General features: G+C 40.7%; 3 non-coding genes across 3 annotated transcripts; 2 read left to right on the forward strand and 1 right to left on the reverse strand.

Moving 5' to 3' along the window:
• Positions 1-5,347: 5,347 nt before the first annotated feature.
• LOC120268004 lies at positions 5,348-5,454 on the forward strand. The gene has a single exon (XR_005538675.1). It is a non-coding gene; the product is annotated as a small nucleolar RNA R71 (small nucleolar RNA).
• Positions 5,455-9,255: 3,801 nt separating this feature from the next.
• LOC120268133 lies at positions 9,256-9,362 on the forward strand. Its single transcript, XR_005538802.1, has one exon. It is a non-coding gene; the product is annotated as a small nucleolar RNA R71 (small nucleolar RNA).
• An 8,522-nt stretch (positions 9,363-17,884) lies between these two features.
• On the reverse strand, positions 17,885-17,991 carry LOC120268132. Its single transcript, XR_005538801.1, has one exon. It is a non-coding gene; the product is annotated as a small nucleolar RNA R71 (small nucleolar RNA).
• Between the last annotated feature and the right edge of the window lie 3,845 nt (positions 17,992-21,836).

The following is a 21,836-nucleotide window of genomic DNA, read 5'->3' on the forward strand; positions in this document are numbered from 1 at the left end:
GTAAACCCTTTTTCCTTCTCGTCTTTGTAAATTTTTGATTTAATTGTTAAAACTAGTAAATATTGCTTCATTTCTACAATTCTAAGGGGTATGCATGCTTAGAAAGAAGATAATGGCGATTTGATGATGCATTTGTGAGTTTTTTGCATGCGGCCATGAGTTTTTCATGCCACGTGGATCCACACAGGATTGTGGAAATTCCACACAACCGTGTGGATTTTTGCAACATTAACGTGTGAGTATTCCTGATCAAATTTCTTCCCAAACCTTACAGGAATGCCTCCATGGTCAAAGAAGCAAGCTGACAAGCGTCCAAGTGAGCATTCCCCTGAGTCGGATCACATGGAGTTTGCTATTCCCGAGCATCAGGCTCATTTTGAGCGGTTGTCTAAGCTCAGGTTCAGGCAAACCCGATTCCCGGACATGAGCATTCTTGGGAAAGTTCAGTCAACAGAAGACATGGTAGATGAGGTCGAAGAGATGTTGTCTATGGGTAGCTGGAGGCGTCTATTGTCTATCCGAGAGCCAGCCATTTATCAGCTCACTTTAAAGGTGCTTTCATACTTTACGTTTGACAGATTTTACTCGAGCTTTAATAGTGTCGATGTTATACAGTTCAGAGCACTCGACCATTATCACAGCATGAACGTTACACAGTTTTCCATCTATATCGGCTTGTATAATGAGGTTAATTTACATGGATACAGAGGAGTATGATCGATAACCCACAGATTATCCTGACAGTCTGACTCCCCAGAGGGCATATAGGACACTTTGTGGAGAGGGATAGTATGAGCCAGGAGTGTCCAAGGCTACGGGCCTTTCTCGACTAGCCTACAGATACATCCACGCCGTTCTTAGCCGATCATTTGGGGCACATTCTAGCTGAGTATACCTGGACTCAATGGTGCAGAGAGATAGTACTGAGCAGACAGGAGCTAGTATACCTATACTCCATGGTGCAGAGAGAGCCTATTCATTCGGGGCACATTCTGGCTGAGTACATGCGCCACTAGAGCCAGTATGTTAGAGCAGAAGTCATTTTCTCAGGCCTATATATCACGAGACTAGTTATAGGCATAGGTCTTCTGGACACGATTCGAGGGGACGAGAAGGCGATTATACCTGCTTCCCTAGGCATAGAGACGTTGAGGCTGATGGGGATTGTTTGCAGAGTCCAGTCCAGAGTGTATGCTCTGATTACACCTACCCCAGAGGTAGCAGAGGGAGATGATGATGTTATCAAGAGTTCTCAGCCTGCTCTCGAGCCTCAGCCGACACCAGTGGAGACTGAGGTATCTCCTGTGGCAGAGGAGCCACCCCCAGTACGCATGTTTACACTATCTCGAGCCTATGATCATTTTGAGAGACTCAAGAGTGCGGTGGGGGTGCTACAGACAGAGATCACTGAGGTCTGGGCTACACAGGCCACGCAGTATATAGAGTTTTTGGCATGTTTTGATACATTCAGTAGATTCTTGAACGAGATGTTGCCCCATCATTTATTCTGAGTCCTCGGAACCCTATGACCACTCCAGCCTCACCATCACCAGATCCACCTACATCTTTTGATTATCCAGTAGCAGCAGAGCCATATCGTGGCACTGACGCTTGATTCGTCGTTCTTTATTTCTTTCTTATTATCTTATTTTGTATTGTTGTTAGACTTGCACTACTCAGAAAGGATTTTCCTTCTGAGTATGTCTTTTATTTTCGTTTTGTTGTCTCAAGTTATATTCATTGCTCTATCTTTTATATACTCAAGTTGTTTTTTTTATTGAGCTTCACTGAACTCCCTCGTGTATGCGTGTAGATGGTCTTGTCAGTATGGGAATCGAGAACTAGTTATGGACACGGCCAAGGTTTTTTAGCACTTGGCCGTATGTGCTTCACAACCCATTGGAACATCACTCACAAGGATTTAGCTCCATCAAATGCAACACTAAGAGTCAGGGGAGTATTATTTTAATTGCTTCTCCCACATATATTCTTGATTGATATACATTATTAGTGAGCTTGCATGTGTACATTGCGGACAATGTACAACTTATGTGTGGGGAGTTCACGTTGCACAAGTCTTTTATATAAGTTTTGATTGACATACATGCTCACATAGCCAATGGCGGTTCACCTTTGTTGCAATGATTGTATTCTTGAGTTTAGGAGATTTTTTATCCTTGAATGTTCTCATGCTCTAGTTTTTACTTGAATTTCCAGGAATTTTTGCCTGAATGACACTTGTTGCACTACGCGCTCTTTAAACTCTTTTGGAAACTCAAGTTTAATGTTAAATGGACTACTTAGTGTTACTTCTTTTGTTAATTCTACTGAAAAAAATGGAAAAAAGAAAAATATTTGTTGTTTGTGCATTAGGGGTGGAAAGAGCTACCACCTATGTTGTATGTAGCTACTCTCATAAGTCGGATACAAGTTATGCCCTAATGAAAGAAAGATCTATCACATGGGATGAGTGAAAGCTACCACCCCGGTAGAAAGAGCTACCAGCTTGAAAGTGTGAAAGCCACCTTAGCGACCGCTTGGGACTAGGCTACCTTAGAGGATGTGTGAAGCTACTACTATCTTTTTATTTTGTTATGTTTTTGTAGATAAATAAGTCCCTTATACTTAGGACTTTGAGGAGTATACTTTGGGTTGAATTGAGTGAGTTTACACACACTTACATGGTTTTGGGTTTGTTGTCCTTTTTTATTCGAGTTTTTGGCTAGAGCATTGATTTTTTCATATTTAGTGTTGAAATTTTCCTTACTTGTAGAATGTTCTCCTTGCATGTTTTTGTCAACCTAAGGCTGAGCACTTCCAATATTTCCTTCTTCTATGTTTCAATGTGTATTTCTTTGCTTGAAGACAAGCAAAAGCTTAAGTGTGGGGGAGTTTGATTAGTGCTTGTGTGATAAGAATGCGAAGTGTTCTTTTCTTATGATGAGTATTACTTTTATTAGGTTTTAGCGCTAATACTTATGCATTTGTGTTACTTTTATGCATGAAGGATTGTGAAGCTAAGTATCGAGAAAAGAAGTCAAAAGTAGATTGTGAGCACACTAATTGGTGGAATCTTGGAAGGAACAAACGCGAAGACACAAGTGGGATCTTATGAAGCGTGAATATGTGCCAACCTCCATGTACTCAAGCCATTACAATGAGTTGGAGGGGCACGAAGGCAGTCATATTCACGTATCCCGACTTGTGCATTGATAGCAAGATCTTCACCAACGAAGCCTTTGATTGAAGAAGAGTTGCGATCTACGGAATAAACATTGACAAGATCCCCTTGCGTATATCCCGCAAATGCAAGGGTTTGTCGAAGTAATAATCCCGGGTGAGCGGGTATCGAATCCACAGGGAGTAGGGAATAAAAATACTTAATTCGATTCTTAGTTATGTAAAAGATCAATGATAATGAGTGTGACAATGATTCAATTCTCAACAGTAAAAGCAAAAAGTAAGAGAGCAAAAGTAAAGAAGGGGGTAAGGCAATCGATAAAGATGGGGTACCCGGATAATGCTCCACCTAGGATAATTGTTTCAAGTGCAAGAACCCTCTATTATGCTTCCTAATCAATGCAATGGTAAGTCGTGGAAATCCTTAATTACATAGTCCCAAATCTAAGGTCAACTATGCCTAACTCTATACATGTCCGGGAGGAGAAATCGAACAATCTCAACACCTCGCACTCGCATTGGAACAGAGCTACTAGTACTAACTTCTTCTCTACTTTCTAGCCTAATGATAAATGGAAAGGTGTGGTGATCTAATGTGCGAAGAAATGAATACCAAAGACGAATATGCAAGGGTAAAATGGAGGGAGAATCTCAATTAGTAAAGATGAGGTACTCGGACAATGTTCCACCTAGGATCTAACATGAAGTTCAAGACTTACTAAATGCTTCTAAACTGAGTCTAATGAGTCGAGGTAATCCAAGAACAACCGAACCTTATCTCCAAGCAACCGGTACTAGTCCCCTACAAGATCCCAGCGGAGAAATTGCTCAATCTCAACATCTCACACCCCATATGACCGCAATAAGCTCTAGGGATATCTAAGAGTGAAACCGATTCCTGAAGATAGATCCAACCCTAATTCCTGGTGAAGGATTCCTAATCCCTACAAGGTCCCGGTGGAGAAATCTCTCAATATCACGCCTCACACCAAATATGATTGCATAGAGTCTAGAGAATACGGAGATAGGAAACACTCAATTGGAAGGGAAAGGGGACGCTCCATTATCTCATGACTCACGCTCTTAACCCTCTTTAACCTTGAAGTTCTAACTCTAATGGAAACCTCTCACATCAAAGTAACAAATCATGCAATGTAGAAACTTGGATTAACTAGAAACATAAAGCAAATAAATATAAAAGAATAGATCTTAGGGTTCACATACCTAAGTACCTACTAGGGTTTCACCCTCCATGGGGCAAGTTACAAAACAATGATTAATACAATGAAAAGCAACAAAAGCCATAGAGAAAACCGCCTTGAATTAGTGATGGTTGGCCTTGATGGGTAGTTCAACGTCTTGAACGATTCCTCTCTGAAGCTAGGTCTCCGGTGGCTTCCCAAGTGCTATGACGGTGAAGGAAACTATAAAAGTTTGTGAAGAACAACCTCCAAATCGGCAAAGACCTCCTCTCCAAACCTTAGCCATCTCACCCCTCAAGGACCGCACAAATGATATCAAAGAATAGGGCAAAACGGCTATTTATAAACCCACACTATGTCTGTCACGAGCACCCATGCGCCCACGTGGATTTTTCACGCGCTCGCATGTACTGCAGGAATTTCTACATGGTCGAGTGGAATTTCCACGCAGGCATATGAACAGTAACTTTGCTACCGGTGGTGCGGTGGCCTTATGTTGCCCTTGGTTGTTCCATGAGAAATTTGGGTGGTTCCTCCAACCCGAATTTTAGGTATTCCTATAAGGATTGCCTTGGTTTCTCATTACATTACCCACATAGTTAGCTTGCTCAATGGAGGGTGTAATACCAACAGCTAGCGGGCAATCGGATGGGGCATGTCCCCCTCCACATCCATCATAACTCGTTGCGGCCACCAATCTCAGAGAAGTTAAGGTGTCTAACTTCTTACTCAAAGCCTCCACTTGGGCCGCCAACGATGTAACTACATCGATCTCATGGATGCCGACCACTTTCTTCTTCTCCCTAGCATTCCATTGGTAGATGTTCAACCCCATTTCTTCAATTAATTGCCAGGCTTCTCCGGGGGTCTTGCTACCTAAGGTACCTCCTGCTACTGCATCAAGTAACTGTCTTGTACTTGGGTTCAAACCATTGTAAAAATTCTGAATGATCATCCACTCTAGAAACCCATGTTGAAGACATTTTCACAAGAGTTCCTTGAACCTTTCCCATGTCTCGAATAGAGACTCCAATTACACTTGCACAAAGGATGAGATCTCATTTCTAAGCTTTGCAGATTTTCCTGGAGGGAAATAACGGGCAAGAAAAGCTTCTACCATCTCCTCCCATGTAGTGATCGATGCTCTAGGTAATGAGTGTAGCCACTACTTCGCTCTCCCCTTTAAGGAAAATGGGAAGGTTCTCAGCTTGATGACATCATCCATAACTTCATTGATCTTGCGCATATCACACACTTCCAAGAAATTCTTTATGTGACTGTTTGGATCCACATCAGCCAAACCATTGAACTATACGGACTGCTATAACATATGGATGAATGCCGGCTTTATCTCAAAATTCTGAGCTATGATTGGGGGCCGCACAATGCTAAATTGTGCCCCGCAAGTGCACGGATTTGTCGAAGTAATAAATCCCAAGTGAGTGGGGTATCGTATCCACAGAGAGTAGGGAATTAAAATACCTAAATTGTTACTTAACCAAGTGAAGATGAATAATGATTGTCTTGATAAGATGTGATGTAAACAGAAATAAAAGAAATAAGAATGAGAGGCACAAGTAAGTGAGAGATAAGGCAATCGATTGAAGTGGGGTACTCGGACAATGCTCCCCATTGGACTTATGCTTCATGTGCAAGGCCTACCATTATACTTCCTAATTAATGCTTAATGAATCGTAGAAATCATAATGCACACGGTCCCAAACCTAACATCAACCGTGACTTACCCTACACTATGTCCCGGTGGAGAAATCGGTAAGTCTCAACACCTCACACTGTACAAGGTTGAATGGAGTTCTAGGGATTCCAAGTGATAAACCATATTCCTATGTATAGATCTAACCCTTCGGTCCAGGTGTAAGACCCCTAGTTACAATTAAGCCACAAATACTAAAGTCACTTCAACGTTTCACTCTGTTGCTCGCGCAACTAAGCTCCAGCGGAGTTCATCCCTTAGCACTTCACTCTATTGTGACCGCAAAAAGCTCTAGAAAATGGAGGTAGGATAAATCACACTGGAGGGGAAAAGGGACGCTTCACTACCTCTCTACTCACCCTCTCAACCTTCTCCAATCTAGCCTTGTCTAACGATCATGGTGTGTCACCCATCCACAAAGATTACCAATATTTACTCTCAACCCTAGTGTCACTCTAGGGGAGAAATCATTCAACAAGCATTCAAGATTGGAACTAAATTAAAAACATCAATTAAGGTAAGCATAATGGAAGGTCAAAGAAACAATAACATCCTAGGGTTTACAAAATCCAAGTACCCACTAGCGGGTTTAACTCTCCATAGAGCACAATGCAATCAACAATGAAATCAAAAGTAAAGATAAGCAATCCATAGGAAGACCCCCTCGGTATTCATGTCGATGGCTTTGTGGAGTAGCCTTGTCTTCTCCAAAGGTTCCCTTGTCCGGCCTATGGCACATCTCGCCGGATCGGTGCCAACGAAAGCTCCCCCAATAACCTTCTTCCAAGTGAAGCGCGGTGTCGAATCCGGAGAACCACTCCAAAGATGTGCCAAAAGCCTTTCAAAACCCTAGTCGACGGCCTGTCAAAGATGGAGAAAAGTTGGAGAGAAGAGGAAAGAAGATTCCCAAAATTGGGCTGAATCGTGGCTTAAATAGGACTAGAATCAGGCATCGACACGCCCCTGTGAATTTCCACACGCCCGCGTGTATTCTCTGGAAATCTGATTTTCGGCCGGCTATGAACAGTAACTGCTATAGTGTCTTGCTACAGTATCGCAACTATTCTTCAATCAAAAGCCTCATTGGTGAAGATCTTGCTATCAATGCACAAGTCGGGATATGCAAATGTGACTGTCTTCGTGTCCCTCCAACTCACTGTAATGGCTTGAATACATGGAGGTTGGCACACATTCACGTATCTTAGAGTCCCACTTGTGTCTTCGCGTTTTTTACTTCCAAAATTCCCCCAAATAATGCATTTACGATCTACTTTTGGCTTCTTCTCTCAAAACATAGCATCACAACCCTACATGCGCAAAAGAACACAAATACACATGTATTAGTGCTAAAACCTGATAAAAGTAATGCTCATCGTAAGGAAAGAATACTTCATATTACTAATACACAAGAACTTATCAAATCCCCCCACACTTAAGCTTTTGCTTGTCCTCAAGCAAAAAATAAAACATTGAAGCATAGAAAAATGAAGTTATAAATATCAAAATGGTCCCTCTATTTTTTGTTTTCCGCCCTTTTAGTCCCTCTAATATAAAATCTAACCTTTTGTTCCTTGTATTTGCACATTTTCATCCTTTAGTTGTAAAATCCACCCTTTTGGTCCTCGTATTTACATATTTTCATCCTTTTTGGTCCCCCTAATTCATCAAATGAAAGGACTAAAAGGATAGATCCGTCAATTAGAGGGACCAAAAAGACAAAAATGTGAAAAATACGAGAACCAAAAAGGCGGATTTTATATTAGAGGGACTAAAAGGGCAAAAAACTCAAAATAGAGAGACCATTTTGATATTTTGACCAAAAATGAAATATTTAAAGTGCTCGGCCTTAGGTTCACCAAAGCATGCAAGGAAATCATTCTATGAGTAAGGGGAATTTCAACACTAAATACAAAAAAATCAATGCTCTAGCTGAAAACTTGAATTAAAAAGGACCACAACTCGAAATCGTGTAAGTGTGTGTACACTCGCTCAATTCAACCCAAAGTATACTCCTCAAAGTTCTTAGTATAAGAAACTTATTCAACTACAAAACATAACAAACCAAAAAGATGGTAGTAGCATCACACATCCTCTATGGTAGCCCTTTCCGAAGCGGCCCCTAAGGTGGCTTTCACACTTTCGAGGTGGTAGCTTTCACTTATCCCATGAGATAGCTCTTTTTCTCATTAGGGCATAACTAGTATCCGACTTATGAGAGTAGCTTCATATTTCATAGGTGGTAGCTCTTTCCACCCCAAATGCACAACTAAACAATATATCTATTTTTTCTTTCTTTTTTTTCCAATTTTTTTTATAATAGAACAAGAAACAAAACTAATTAGTCCCTTAAACATCGAACTTGAGTTTCCTAAAAAGTTTCATGAGCAAGTGGTGCAACAAGTGTCAATCGGGAAAAATTTCCTAGAAATTCAAGTAAAAACTAGAGCGTGAGAACATTCAATGTTAAAAAATCTCCTAGACTCAAGAATACAAACATTGCAACTATGGTGAACCGCCATTGGCTACGTGAGCATGTATGTCAATCAAAATTTATGTAAAGGACATGTGCAATGTGAACTTCCCCCCACACTTAAGATGTACATTGCCCTCAATGTGCACATGCAAGCTCCATAGAAAGTATAGCAATCAAGAAAAGTATGTGGGAGTGGGCAATCGAAACAATACTCCCCTAACTCATAGTGTTGGGTTTGATGGAGCTAAATCCTTGGGAGTAAAGTTCCAACGGGTTGTGAAGCACACACAGCCCACATTGGCCGTGTCCATGACTAGTTCTCAATTCCCATACTGACAAGACCATCTGCACACATACTAATAATCGGCCCTGCCTAGCCGTCCCGAGCTTCATAACTCATGACTGGTGCTTGTTGTTAAACTTGCATTGCTTCCAATCTCTTTACAATAGCTTCCACCTGTGCTGCTAGGGTAGTTAGTGCATCAACCTCATAGATTCTAGTAGACTTCACTAGCTTGTTTATTTTTGAGCTCCATTGATAGCCATTTGATGCCATGTCATCAATAAGTATATAGGCTTGAGATGATTGTCTACTACTATGAGAATCCCTGGCTGCCGCATCTACCATTTTCTTGGTGGCCAAGTTTAAACCATAGTAGAAAATCTGAATCAGCATACATTCCACAATCCCATGACTAGGGCACTTCCTCAAGAATTCCATGTACCTTTCCCATGCCTCGTACAAAGTTTTAGACTCCATCTGTCAGAAATAAGATATATCATATCTGAGTTTTGTAATCTTTGTAGGAGGAAAGTATTGAGTAAGAAACTTCTCGACCAATTGTGCCCACGTAGTGATCGACTGCTGTAGTAAGGAACTTAGCCATTTCTTGGCCCTTCCTCGCACTGAGAATGGAAAAAGTCGAAGGCGAACTGTATCCTCAGACACATTGTTTGCCTTAAATGTATCATAAATTTCGAAGAAGTGCTTCAAATGTTCATATGGGTCCTCGTCTTGAAATCCATCAAATTGGCACATGTTGCACCATCTGTATAAAATTTGGTTTTAGCTCAAAGTTATTCGTCATCTCAGGAGGGCGGACATGTTGGACCCTGCTTCCTCCAAATTTTGCCTAGCATAATTTGAAATACTTCTTTGCTAATTCCTGGCCATTGGTTCATTCTGATCAACCTCAATACTAATTTCCATTGAACTGTTTCTCTGAGATTTACTTGTCTTAACATCGGATTAGGATTCACAAGTGGAGAAGAGAAACTTCCTCTGGTCATGCAAGAACAGCTATAGACCAATTTAGAAAACTACAAGTCAAAAACAAAAGAAAAATAAAAGAATGCAAGATAAACCAAAATAAAGAAAAATGGCTAAATTACTAGAAAGTAAAGCTTTCTTAAGAGTTGTTAGTCCCCAGCAATGGCATAAAAAACTTGATACACCCCTTGCGTAACCGCAAGTGCAAGGGTCACATAAGTAGTAAAATGTACCAAACATGATCGGGTAATTGAATCCACAGGAACTAGAATAGCTCTCGATACGTGTTTGTTTCCTAATCTCTAGCGAACTCAAAGATTTGATTGAATTAGTTAAACTACTAAAGGAGAAAAGAAGAGAAAAAGAAGAAGGGATGGGGGTTTGGGTTGAAGAGATAACAATGAAAAAGATAGTGGCCCAGACTAATCCCCTTGACAAATGTAATTACTAGGAAATAATTCAAGAGCTTCTTCTCTCAAAGCTTAGAGTAGACTCAACCACTTCCCTAATGTGTGCCCTAGCAAAACGAATAGAATATATCCTCTAAACAGCAAAAAGGCAGTCTAAGGTTAACTAGAAACTAAGTTTCAATTGCAACAATGGGGAACTAGCAAAAAAAACATCAAATCAAATCTCACGCGGCTTTCAGCAATCCCCACATCAAGTTAATAATAAATCCGCAATAAGGCAATCAACACAAAGATTTATAAACAATATGAATAAAAGGGAGACCACAAGGAAACTCAAGAATTAATATCACTAAAATCAAAACATCAAAAGTCAAGATTCATAATTCGGGGCACTGAAAGATGGTTAGCCCCTCATAGTTTTACAATCAATCATAGGAAAACAATAAGAGAAATAGAGATTGTCCATTAAATTCCCTTCTTGCTTCACAATCACATTAGAGAAGGCTTGACAATGGTTGTCACCGATGATCCGCTTTTTCCATGCTTGTCTCCACTCCTAATCCTGCCTAGGATGATGCTGACGGTTGGCCTAACCCACGCCTCCAGAAAGATAGAAGAAGATCCCCTTGAAATCTAACTTTTGGGCTTAAATAACACTTTCTTGATGTAAGCATGCTCGTGCTGATAGGCGTGCTGATGACCGTGCTTGGCTCTAGAGTTTAGGAAGTGATCTTCGGCCTAATTCTAACAAAATGCACAGGCCCAAGCACAGCTGTGCTTGTGACCGTGCTTCGAGAGCATGCTCATGCAAGGATCACTATGACCCTGCTGATATTCCCAAAATATTTTCAGTAAAACGCACAAGGGTAAGCATGCTTGTGCTTACCGACCATGCTCCTTCCGAACGATGGTGCTAGGGGAAATGAAACTATGTTTCTTAGTTCTATGCAGACTCCAGTGAATTGCACGGGGCTTAGCACGCCCACGCTTCTAATTGTGCTTAACAATGCCGCTTGTGTGTTACCCGCAAGTGCACAGGTTTGTCGAAATAATAAATCCCAGGTGAGTGGGATATCGTATCCACATGGAGTAGGGAATAAAAATACTAAGATTGCTACTTAACCAAGTGAAGATGAATAATGATTATGTTAATGAAATGTAATGTAAACATAAATAAAAGAAACAAGAACAAGAGGCACAAATAAGTGAGAGAAAAGGCAATCGATAGAAGTGGGGTACTCAGACAATGCTCCCCCTAGGACTAATGTTTCAAGTGTAAGACCAACTATTATGTCCCCTAATTGATGCTTAATGAGTCGTGAACATCCTTGAATACACGGCACCAAACCTAAGGTCAACCATGACTAACTCTACACTATGCCCCGACGGAGAAATCAAACAGTCTCAACACCTCACACTGTCTAAAGTTACAAGACACTCTAGGGATTCCAGGTGATAAACCCTATTCCTATGTGTAGATCTAACCCTTTGGTCCAGACGAAAGATCCCTAGTCAAAATTAAGCCCCAGGTGCTAAAGTTACTTCAATGCTTCACTCCGTTGCTCGTGCAACTAAGCCCTAGCGGAGTTCATCCCTTAGCCCTTCACTCTACTATGACCGCAAAGAACTCTTGGAACTTGGAGGTAGGATAAATCATATCGGAGGGGAAAGGGGACGCTCCGCTACCTCTCGACCCTCTCCAACCTTGCTTTGTCTAACCCTCATGGTGTGTCACTCATCTACAAAAGTTACCAAGATGGTCTCTCAACCTTAGTGTCACTCTAAGGGAGAAATCATTTAACAAGCATTCAAGATTAGAACTCAATTAGAGACTTCAGTTAAGGAAAGCATAATAAAAGGTCAATGAAACAAAAAATCCTAGGGTTGACAAAATCCAAGTACCCACAAGGGGGTTTAGCTCTCCATGGAGCAAGATACAATCAATAATGAAATCGAAAGTAAAAATAAGTTATCCATAGGAAAACCACCTCAGTATTTGTATTGATGGTCGTGTGGAGTAGCCTCTTCTTCTCCAAAGGTCCCCTTGTCTGGCCTAGGACACACCTCGCCGGATCGATGCTAACAAAAACTCCCCCAATAACCTTCTTCCAAGAGAAGCGTGGTGTCGAATCCATAGGACCACACCATAGACTTGCCAAAAGATTCTCTAAACCCTAGCCAACGGCCTCCCAATAGATGGAGAAAAGTTGGAGAGAAGGATGAAAGATAGCCCCCAATATCGGGCTGAATCGCGGCTTAAATAGGGCTAGACTCGGGCATCCACACGGGCCTATGGATGTTCCACATGCCCCTGTGGAATTTCCACACGGGACTGTGAAATTTCCATATGCCCGTGTGGATTCTCTAGAATCCTAATTTTCAGCGACTGTAAACAGTAACTGCTACAGTGCATTGCTGCAGTGCCTACTATAATACCCCCCCCCTCCCCGGCCGCCAAAACACTCCCGATTCTACACTTTTCATCAAGGCAACATAAACGGGCACACGTCTATGCCGTAGATCACAACTCTTCTTCAATCAAAGTCCTCATTGGTGAAAATCTTGCTATCAATGTACAAGTCAGGATACGCAAATGCAACTACCTTCGTGCCCCCCCAACTCATTGTAATTGCTTGAATACATGGAGATTGGCACACATTCATGTATCTTCGAACCTAACTTGTGCCTTCACGTTTGTTCCTTCCAAGATTCCACCAAATAGTGCATTCACGATCTACTTGGGCTTCTTTTCTTAATACTTAGCTTCACAAACCTACATGCTCAAAAGTATCACAAATACACATGTATTAGAGCTAAAACCTGATAAAAGTAATACTCATCGTAAGAAAAGAATACTTCGTATTACTAATACACAAGCACTTATCAGTGCTTCTGAGTATGGGTGTGCTTCGGATTGCTTGTCCTGAAACTAGTATTCCAACACTGTTTTGCATTAGAATTTGTCTCTTTTCATTCCTTTTAGTCTAAATCCCAATTATTTGTAACATTTAGCAAACATACCTCAAGTAGCATCAGTTTATCATAAAAACATGCTAAAAGGACAAGAAAAACACATAGTAGAGTATATAAAATATTTATAGAAAATGTACTCATCAATAGACTCAAAATCCCAATAAAGAATCATGGTGAACTCATGGTGAAGCTTGTAGTATCTGTGTGGATCTCCATATCCCCTTAATCCTTGACTCAATTATTTTTCTCCTATCAAGTTTCCTATAAGAAGATAATATTTTTGTCAATCAGCTAAAACTCAAGCTTAAAATTAGGAACTCCATTGAAAATAATAGTAATTGTCTCTTAAAAGATATTGGTCATTCTTTGTTAGGTCAGGGAGCATCATCCCCCATGAATGAAATTCAAGCCTCATCGTCTTCTTATTCATCCTTCTTATTGACATCGTTATAATTTAAATCACCCAATTACATATTTTGCATCATTTCAACATTAAATTCAATAAAAGTTCAATGATGAGGTATAAAAAATATGGGCTCAACATAATCATGGCATTCATTATTAAAAACATTTTAAATTATTCAACAAATCTTTAAACCATCTAAAACTCAAAAAGAATTTTAACATCATCAACAACACGTTGTTCAATATTTACTACAATTTCATTCAACAAAGCTCAATTCCAACAATTTTGTTCATTCATAAGTTCACACTATAAGCCTTTAAATACAAGCACTTCATTTTCATAAGTGGTTGAACATGAATATTTTATATATCATTTGCACTATATGAAATTTCATGTGTTTAGCACCAAACTAGTACAAAATTGCATTCTTTTAATCGCTAGAGGTTTTTATTGCATTTTAGGGTCAAAGGAGTGAATATGTAGGCGATTTTAGGTAGATTGAACCAAAACACAAGTTCCAGAACATCACCATAGCCTCATCACGGTTGTGGTCCAACTGTGCCAATACGTTAAATCCATAAGACAACATCACAAGAGCCACAACGGCCTTCACATAGGCCATAGCACACATAATGCCCATGTTGATTGTCCATAACGGCCAAAGTCAGACCATGCCAGAGTGTGACTTATGGTCCAAGAAAGGATTTTTTTATCACCACGACCAGAACAATGACAGTTGTGACCCTGTAGTAGACTCATCAATAAATAACCCTAGGTTTTCTAATTTTGGGGGAGGATTCTTTTACCAAATTTGGTTGGAGGCCGCAGGATTTCTTGAGTTCAACATGGCTGAAGATGAGATTCAACCCATTTTTAGTCGATTTCAGTAAATTTCTCAAGAAGAAGTCAATGTATATCGATAGTAGAGGGCGCGTGAATAGATTCGGTGCCATCTTGACATCCTTGGGATCTTCTCAACCTTAAATATCAGAGATCTATTGGAGGGAGTTAGTTTTAGGATTCTTAATATTTTTCTTGCAGATTTATTTATATTCTTTAATAGTAATTCATGTATCCATGAGAGGATTGAATTCAGAGGGGAATTGTATGTCGATGAATCTACTCTTTTACTTGTAAATATCAATTCCATTGGTAATATATTATTCTTTCTAGTTGATTGGGATTCATTGCATGTTTGCTTAATGATTAATGTGTTGTTGCTGTGAGGAAGGGATCCCCACTAATTAGAGCATCCATGCTTTGTTAGATCTATGCATGTGCTAAGATCTTAGGCATAACTAGATTTTTGGATTATAATTTCATTATCCTTTCAGTTGAGTTCTTTCTCTTAAGGCGGACATAGGATGCTAGTTTGGAAGAGATTCCATCTTAAGTTTCTGGTGCTTCAAACTTGGTTGCCAAGAATTGGACAAGTAGGACTTTAATTCCCCTTGTCCAATACTAGATAACATTACCATAATTTATTTCATATCACAAGTGCTGAGGGAATCCCCATACAGGTACCCCTCCTTTAAATTGCACCTCAAGTTCCTTAATTGTATTTTAGCAGTTAATTTGTAGAGGTAGATTTATTTTCCTATATTAATCACCATAGATGTTAGGCTAATGATTAAGTGAAAAGGAAGTAATAGAAGTCTCTTTGCGTTCCCTGAGAAATACGGACCCATGCTCACTGATAAGTGCTTGTGCGATATGAATGCGAAGCATTATTTCCTTATGTTGAGCATTACTTTCCTCGGGTTTTTACACTAATATGTGTGTTTTTATGTTATTTTTACGCAGATAGGGTTGTGTGGCCGAGTATGAAGGAAATAAGCCAATGTGGATCATAATGCACCAATTTTGGAGGAAATCTTGCTAAGGTTCCAACGCGAAGACATAGGTCAGGTGTGAGATGCTAGAGTGTGTGCCAACCTCCTCGTATTCGAGTGGGCACATCCATTTGGAGGGGCACAAAGGCAGTCACATTCGAGCATTCCGACTTATGCACATTGAACAAGAGCTCCACCAACGTGTACACCATTGAAGAAGCAAGTGATCCAGAACGTGAACGTGTGCCCGTTTGCGTTACCCTGATGAAAGTATGGAATTCGTGTAGCAAATTACTGTAGTAGTTACTGTTCACAACCGGCCGAAAATCGCAGAAACAGAGAATCTACATGGGCGTGTGGAAATTATCCACGGCCGTGTGGAAATTCCACACGGGCGCGTGTACCGTCCACGCCCGTGTATTCACCCGATTCCAGCCCTATTTAAAGCCGATTCAGCCCCGATTTTGGCATTCTTTTCTCCATCTTTTCCCCAACTTGCGAGAGGGCTTCGGCTAGGGTTTCGAGGGGTATTGGCCAAGGTTTTGGAGAAGTTCTACGGCTCTGACATCGTGATTCCATTAGGAAGAAGGTTGGTAGGGGAGCTTCGATCGAGGCGTATCCTATACCTGACGAAGGAATCCTTGGACGACGAGTAGAGGACTCTCCACAAGACCATCGACATGACCATCGAGGGGGTTTCTTTATGGATTCATTGCTTTTACATTCGATTTCGTTGATTGTACTAAGCTCCATGGAGAACTAAACCCCTAGTGGGTGCTTGGATGATTGTGAACCCTAGGATGTATTCGTTTCATTGAACTTCTTTATTATGCTTTCAATAAATTGATGTTTATTGTGAGTTCCAACCTTGAATGTTTAATTGTATGAACATTTCCCCTAGAGTGACACTAGGGTTGAGAGTTCTTGTTGGTAACCTTGTGAGTGAGTGACACACCATGAGCGTTAGACAAAGCTAGGTTGGAGAGGGTTGAGAGGGTGAGTCGAGAGGTACAGGAGCGTCCCCTTTCCCCTCCGGCGTGATAGATTCTACCTCCGTTCCTCGAGTTCTTTGCGGCCATGATAGAGTGAGTGGTCTAAGGGATGAACCTTCGCTGGGGCCTAGTTGCGCGTGCAATGGAGTGAAGCGTTGAGAGGATCTTAGTATCTAGGGCTTAATTGTGGCTAGGGACCTTCCGCCTGGGCCAAAGGGTTAGGTCTACTTTTAGGAAGAGATTTATCACTTGGAATCCCTAGAGCTCATTGCAACTTTATGCGAGTGCGAGGTGTTAAGATTGTTTGATTTCTCCACCGGGATATGTATAGAGTTAGGCATAGTTGACCTTAGATTTGGGACTATGTATGTAAGGATTTCCACGACTCACCATGGCATTGATTAGGAAGTATAATAGAGAGTTCTTGCACTTGAAACGATTATCCTAGGTGAAGCATCATCCGAGTACCCCATCTTTATCGATTGCCTTGCCCTCTTCTTTATTCTTGCTCTCTCACTTGTTGCTTTTATTGTTGAGAATTGAATCAATTTCACACTAATCACTATTGATCTTCCACATAGCTAAGAACCAAATTAAGTATTTCCACTCCCTACTCCCAGTGGATTCGACCCCGCTCACCCGGGATTATTACTTCGACAAACCCGTGCACTTGCGGGATATACGCAAGGGGATCTTGTCACTCACTCACGGGATATAACTTGACAACGCATATACTTGCAGAGTTACACGCATTAAACCACTCATGTTGGTTTGTGCACATCAAGTTTTTAGAGATTCTACAAAAACACATAGCTTAGTGTTTTAGCCATTTATCCTTTTGTTCTATTCTTTGATTTTATTTTTTTAATTTTTTGTAATTTTGTTGATTTGTTATTTCTATTCTCCCATGCATATGATTATACATGACTAGAGCTAACCCTACGGAATTAAGAGAAAGAGATAGTGAAGTTGAAAGAACATTGTTGAGAAGGCTCCAAGAGAATTCAGTGGTTGAAGTAGAGATTGATATTTAAGACAAAGAGTCTATCATTATAGCTGAACCTATGAGAAAGCCATCTGACTATGAGAGGTCATAGTTCACATGAGAGGAGTTTAGTGTTCAAACCTAATGGTTGTTTCAAAAAAAATCAAAATCAAGGCTAGCACCATTAGGATTATACAAAACTCATATCATTTTGATGGCCTAGCAGATAAAGACTCAAATGCCAATCTCTCAAAGTTTTAACAAATCTATTTGACGTTCAAGATGAGTACTATTACAGATGACACAATCAGATTAAGACTCTTTCCATTCAGTTTGAGAGGTTTGGCATATTAGTGAGTCATTTCTTTAGCCCCGAGGTCTATGAAGACATGGAAGGACTTGGTGGAGAAGATTCTTGGTCAATATTTTCCACCAAGAAAGGCAGCAAAGATCAGATAGGAAATCTCAGGATTTAAGCAAGGAGAGTCCAAAACACTATTTAAAGTGCATGACAGGTTCAAGGATCTCCTCAGGTGATGCCCTCATTATGGGTTCAATTCATGGATAAGACTTCAAATTTTGCATAATGGATTGAAATACCAAACAAGGTAGATCGTCTATACAACAAGTAGTGGGTTATTGAGTAACAAGTATCCAGATGGGCAGAGTAGTTATTTGAGGATATGGCCAATAATGAATCATACTAGAGTTTAAGAGGTAGACAACCAAGAGTGGCCAGAGTGCATGAAGTAGGCAAAGATTCTGCCTTAGTAGCAAAGGCGGATGTACTCACAAGAAAGTTGGATCTACTCATGAGTAATAGTCTAGGTGTCAACTCATGCCCCAGAACTATTCTTTTTGTGAAATATATAGAGGATGACATAGGTCAACTCAATGTCTGATTGTTAGTTCAGTTGTGGAGGAGGACCAAGGCCAGCTCAATCAATAAAGGTCAGAGAAATCAAGGTTACCCATACATTAGTAACTATAACTCAGGATGGAGGAATCATCAAAAATTCTCTTAGAGCCATGGTCTACAGCAACAACAGCAACAACAGTCAAAGAGGAAAATTTCCAAAGAAGATATGTTGGTCAACTACATGATGAGCAATGATGCTAAGATGGATGAGTTAGATGTTCTATTGAGGAACATCCAAGCATCGATTAAGAACTTGGAGAACCAAGTTGGGCAATTAGCAAGGGCCAATACCAAGAGACCTCAAGGTAGAATCCCAAGCAACATTGAAGCTAACCTAAGGAAGCACTAGAAGGCGATCTTATTCCCTAGTGGCAAGGCTGCTAAGGCATGAGAACCTTAGGGTTCAAGTACAGAGATAAAGACGGCAGCTATACAGGAGACCTAGTGCTTTAGAAGAACTCATTGAGGACATTGATCAGAAGGAGGAAGAAGAGCCTTTAAGCTCATTTTAGACTCGATCCACAGTTCAGGAATACAGACCCCAAGTTTCGTACTCTTCTAGATTGAAGACTGACAAGAAGGATGCACAATTAAAGAAGTTGATGAATAACTTCAAGCAACTCCACATCAATATCCAATTGTTGAAGCATTGTCCCAAATAAAGGACTTGGTCACCAATAAGAGGAAGCTGAAGAGGTAGATTGATAAGTGCTTGTGTATTAGTTATACAAAGTATTCTTTTCTTATGATGAGCATTACTTTTATCAGATTTTAGTGCTAATACATATGTATTTGTGAACTTCCGTGCATGAAGGGTTGTGGAGCTAAATAATGAAAGAAAGAAGCCAAAGTAGATTGCGATTGTACTTTATTAATGAAGTCTTGGAGTGAACAAATGTGAAGACACAAGTTGTGATCAAAGATACGTGAATGTGTGCCAACCTTTATGCACTCAAGCAATTACATGGTTTGGAGTGGCACAAAGGCAGTCACATTTGTGTATTCCGACTTGTACAATGTTAACAAGATATTCACCAATATGGCATTTGATTGAAGAAGTAATGCGATCTACGGCATAGACGTGTGCCCGTTTATGTTGCCTCGATAAAAAGTGTGGATTCGAGAATATTTTGGAGGAATACTATAGCAGACTACTATAGTAAATCAGTGCAGGAATTTACTGTAGCAGTTACTGTTCACAGCCAGCAGAAAATCAGATTTCCAAAAATCCACACGGGAGTGTGAAAATTACCCACGCCCGTGTGGATGCCCAATTCCATCTCTATTTAAGCCGCGATTCAGCCCGATTTCAGCATCCTTCTTTCCATCTTTTCTTCATATTTTGGGAGGCTTGTGGCTAGGGTTTAGAGGGGCTTTGGCAAGGCTTTTGGAGTTTTTCTATGGCTTCGACACCGCATTTCTCTTAGAAGATAGTTATTGGGGGAGCTTTCATCGGCACCGATCCGGTGAGGCGTGCCCTAGGCTTGACAAGGGGACTTTTGGAGAGGACGAGGCCACTCCACAAGACCATCAACCCGAATACTGAGGGGGTTTTTTACGGATCACATGTTTTTACTTTCGATTTCATTATTGATTGTATCTTGCTCCATGGAGAGCTAAACCCCCTAGTTGGGTACTTGGACTTGTAAACCCTAGGATGTTATTGTTTCATTGACCTTTTATTTTGCTTTTCTTAATTGATGTCTTAAATTGAGTTCCAATCTTGAATGCTTGTTGAATGATTTCTCCCTTAGAGTGACACTAGGGTTGAGAGTCTATCTTGGTAGCCTTTGTGGATGAGTGACACACCATGAGGGTTAGACAATACTAGATTGGAGAGGGTTGAGAGGGTGAGTAGAGAGGTAGCGGAGCGTCCCCTTTTCCCTCCGGTGTGATTTATCCTACCTCCATGTTACTAGAGTTCTTTGCAATCACAATAGAGTGAAATGCTAAGAGAGGAACTCCGCTGGGGCTTAGTTGCGCGAGCAACAGAGTGAAGCGTTGAAGTAATCCTTAGTATCTGGGGCTTAATTGTGACTAGAGTTCTTTTACCTAGACTAAAGGGTTAGATCTATATATAGGAATAGGGTTTATTACTTGGAAACCCTGGAGCTTCTTGCAACTGTACACAGTGTGAGGTATTGGGACTGAGCGATTTCTCCGCCGGAAGCATAGTGTAGAGTTAGTCACGGTTAACCGTAGGTTTGGGACCTTGTATTTTAGGATCTCCATGAGTTATTAAGCATCAGTTAAGAGACATAATAGTTGGTCCTGCACTTGAAGCAATAGTCCTAGGGGAAGCAATATCAGAGTGCCCCATTTTCTATCGATTGCCTTTCCTCTCATTTTATCATACATCTCTTTCGTATTTCTTTTAATTCTTTTCATATCAATTTTGTTCACTGATAAGTGCTTGTGTGATAAGAATGCAAAGTGTTCTTTCCTTACAATGAGCATTACTTTTATCAAGTTTAAGCGCTAATACATGTGTATTTGTGTTCTTTTGCGCATGTAGAGTTGTGAACCTATGTTTTAAGAAAAGAAGCCAAAAGCATATCGTGTGCGCACTATTTAGTGGAATCTTAGAATCAACAACATGAAGACACAAGTGGGGCTCTAAGATACGTGAATGTGTGCCAACCTCCATGTATTCAAGCCATTACAATGAGTTGGAGGGGCATGAAGGCGGTCACATATGCGTATCCCAACTTGTGCAATGATAGCAAGATCTTTACCAATGAAACCGTTTATTGAAGAAGCGACGCGATCTACGGCATAAACGTGTGCCCCTTTATGTTGCTTCAATGAAAAGTCAATTCGGGAGTGTTTTTGGTGGGGAGTACTATAACAGATTATTGTAGCAAAATGATGTAGCAATTTACTACAGTAGTTACTGTTCACAGCTGGCCGAAAATCAGAATTCCAGAGAATTCACACAGGCGTGTGGAAATTCCACACGCCTGTATGGAAATTCCACAGGGGGATGTGGAACATCCACAGGTCCATGTGGATGCCCGATTCCAGCCCTTTAAAAGCCGCGATTCAGCCCCAATTTCTCCATCTTTTCCCCTATCTTTTCTTTCACCTTTCCCCATCTTTGGAGCTACCGGTGGCTAGGGTTTGGAGAGGCTTTGGCAAGGCTTTGGAGAGGTTTGACGGCTTTCGATACCGCGTTTCCTTCAGAATAGAGCTATTGGGAGAGCTTTCATCGACATCGATCCGGCGAGGTGTGTCCTAGGTTTGACGAGGGGACCTTTGAAGAAGACGCGACTGATCCACAAGACCTTCGACATGAACACAAGGGGGTTTTCATTCATGGATTGCATCTCTTTACTTTTGATTTCATTATCTATTGTATTTTACTCCATGGAGAGCTAAACCTCTAGTGGGTACTTGGGTATTTGTGAACCCTAGGATGTATTCGTTTCATTGAATCTCTTTATTATGCTTTCAATTAATTGATGATTATTATGAGTTCCA

Source organism: Dioscorea cayenensis, chromosome 8, assembly GCF_009730915.1.
Source record: "Dioscorea cayenensis subsp. rotundata cultivar TDr96_F1 chromosome 8, TDr96_F1_v2_PseudoChromosome.rev07_lg8_w22 25.fasta, whole genome shotgun sequence".
NCBI classification, from domain to species: domain Eukaryota; kingdom Viridiplantae; phylum Streptophyta; class Magnoliopsida; order Dioscoreales; family Dioscoreaceae; genus Dioscorea; species Dioscorea cayenensis.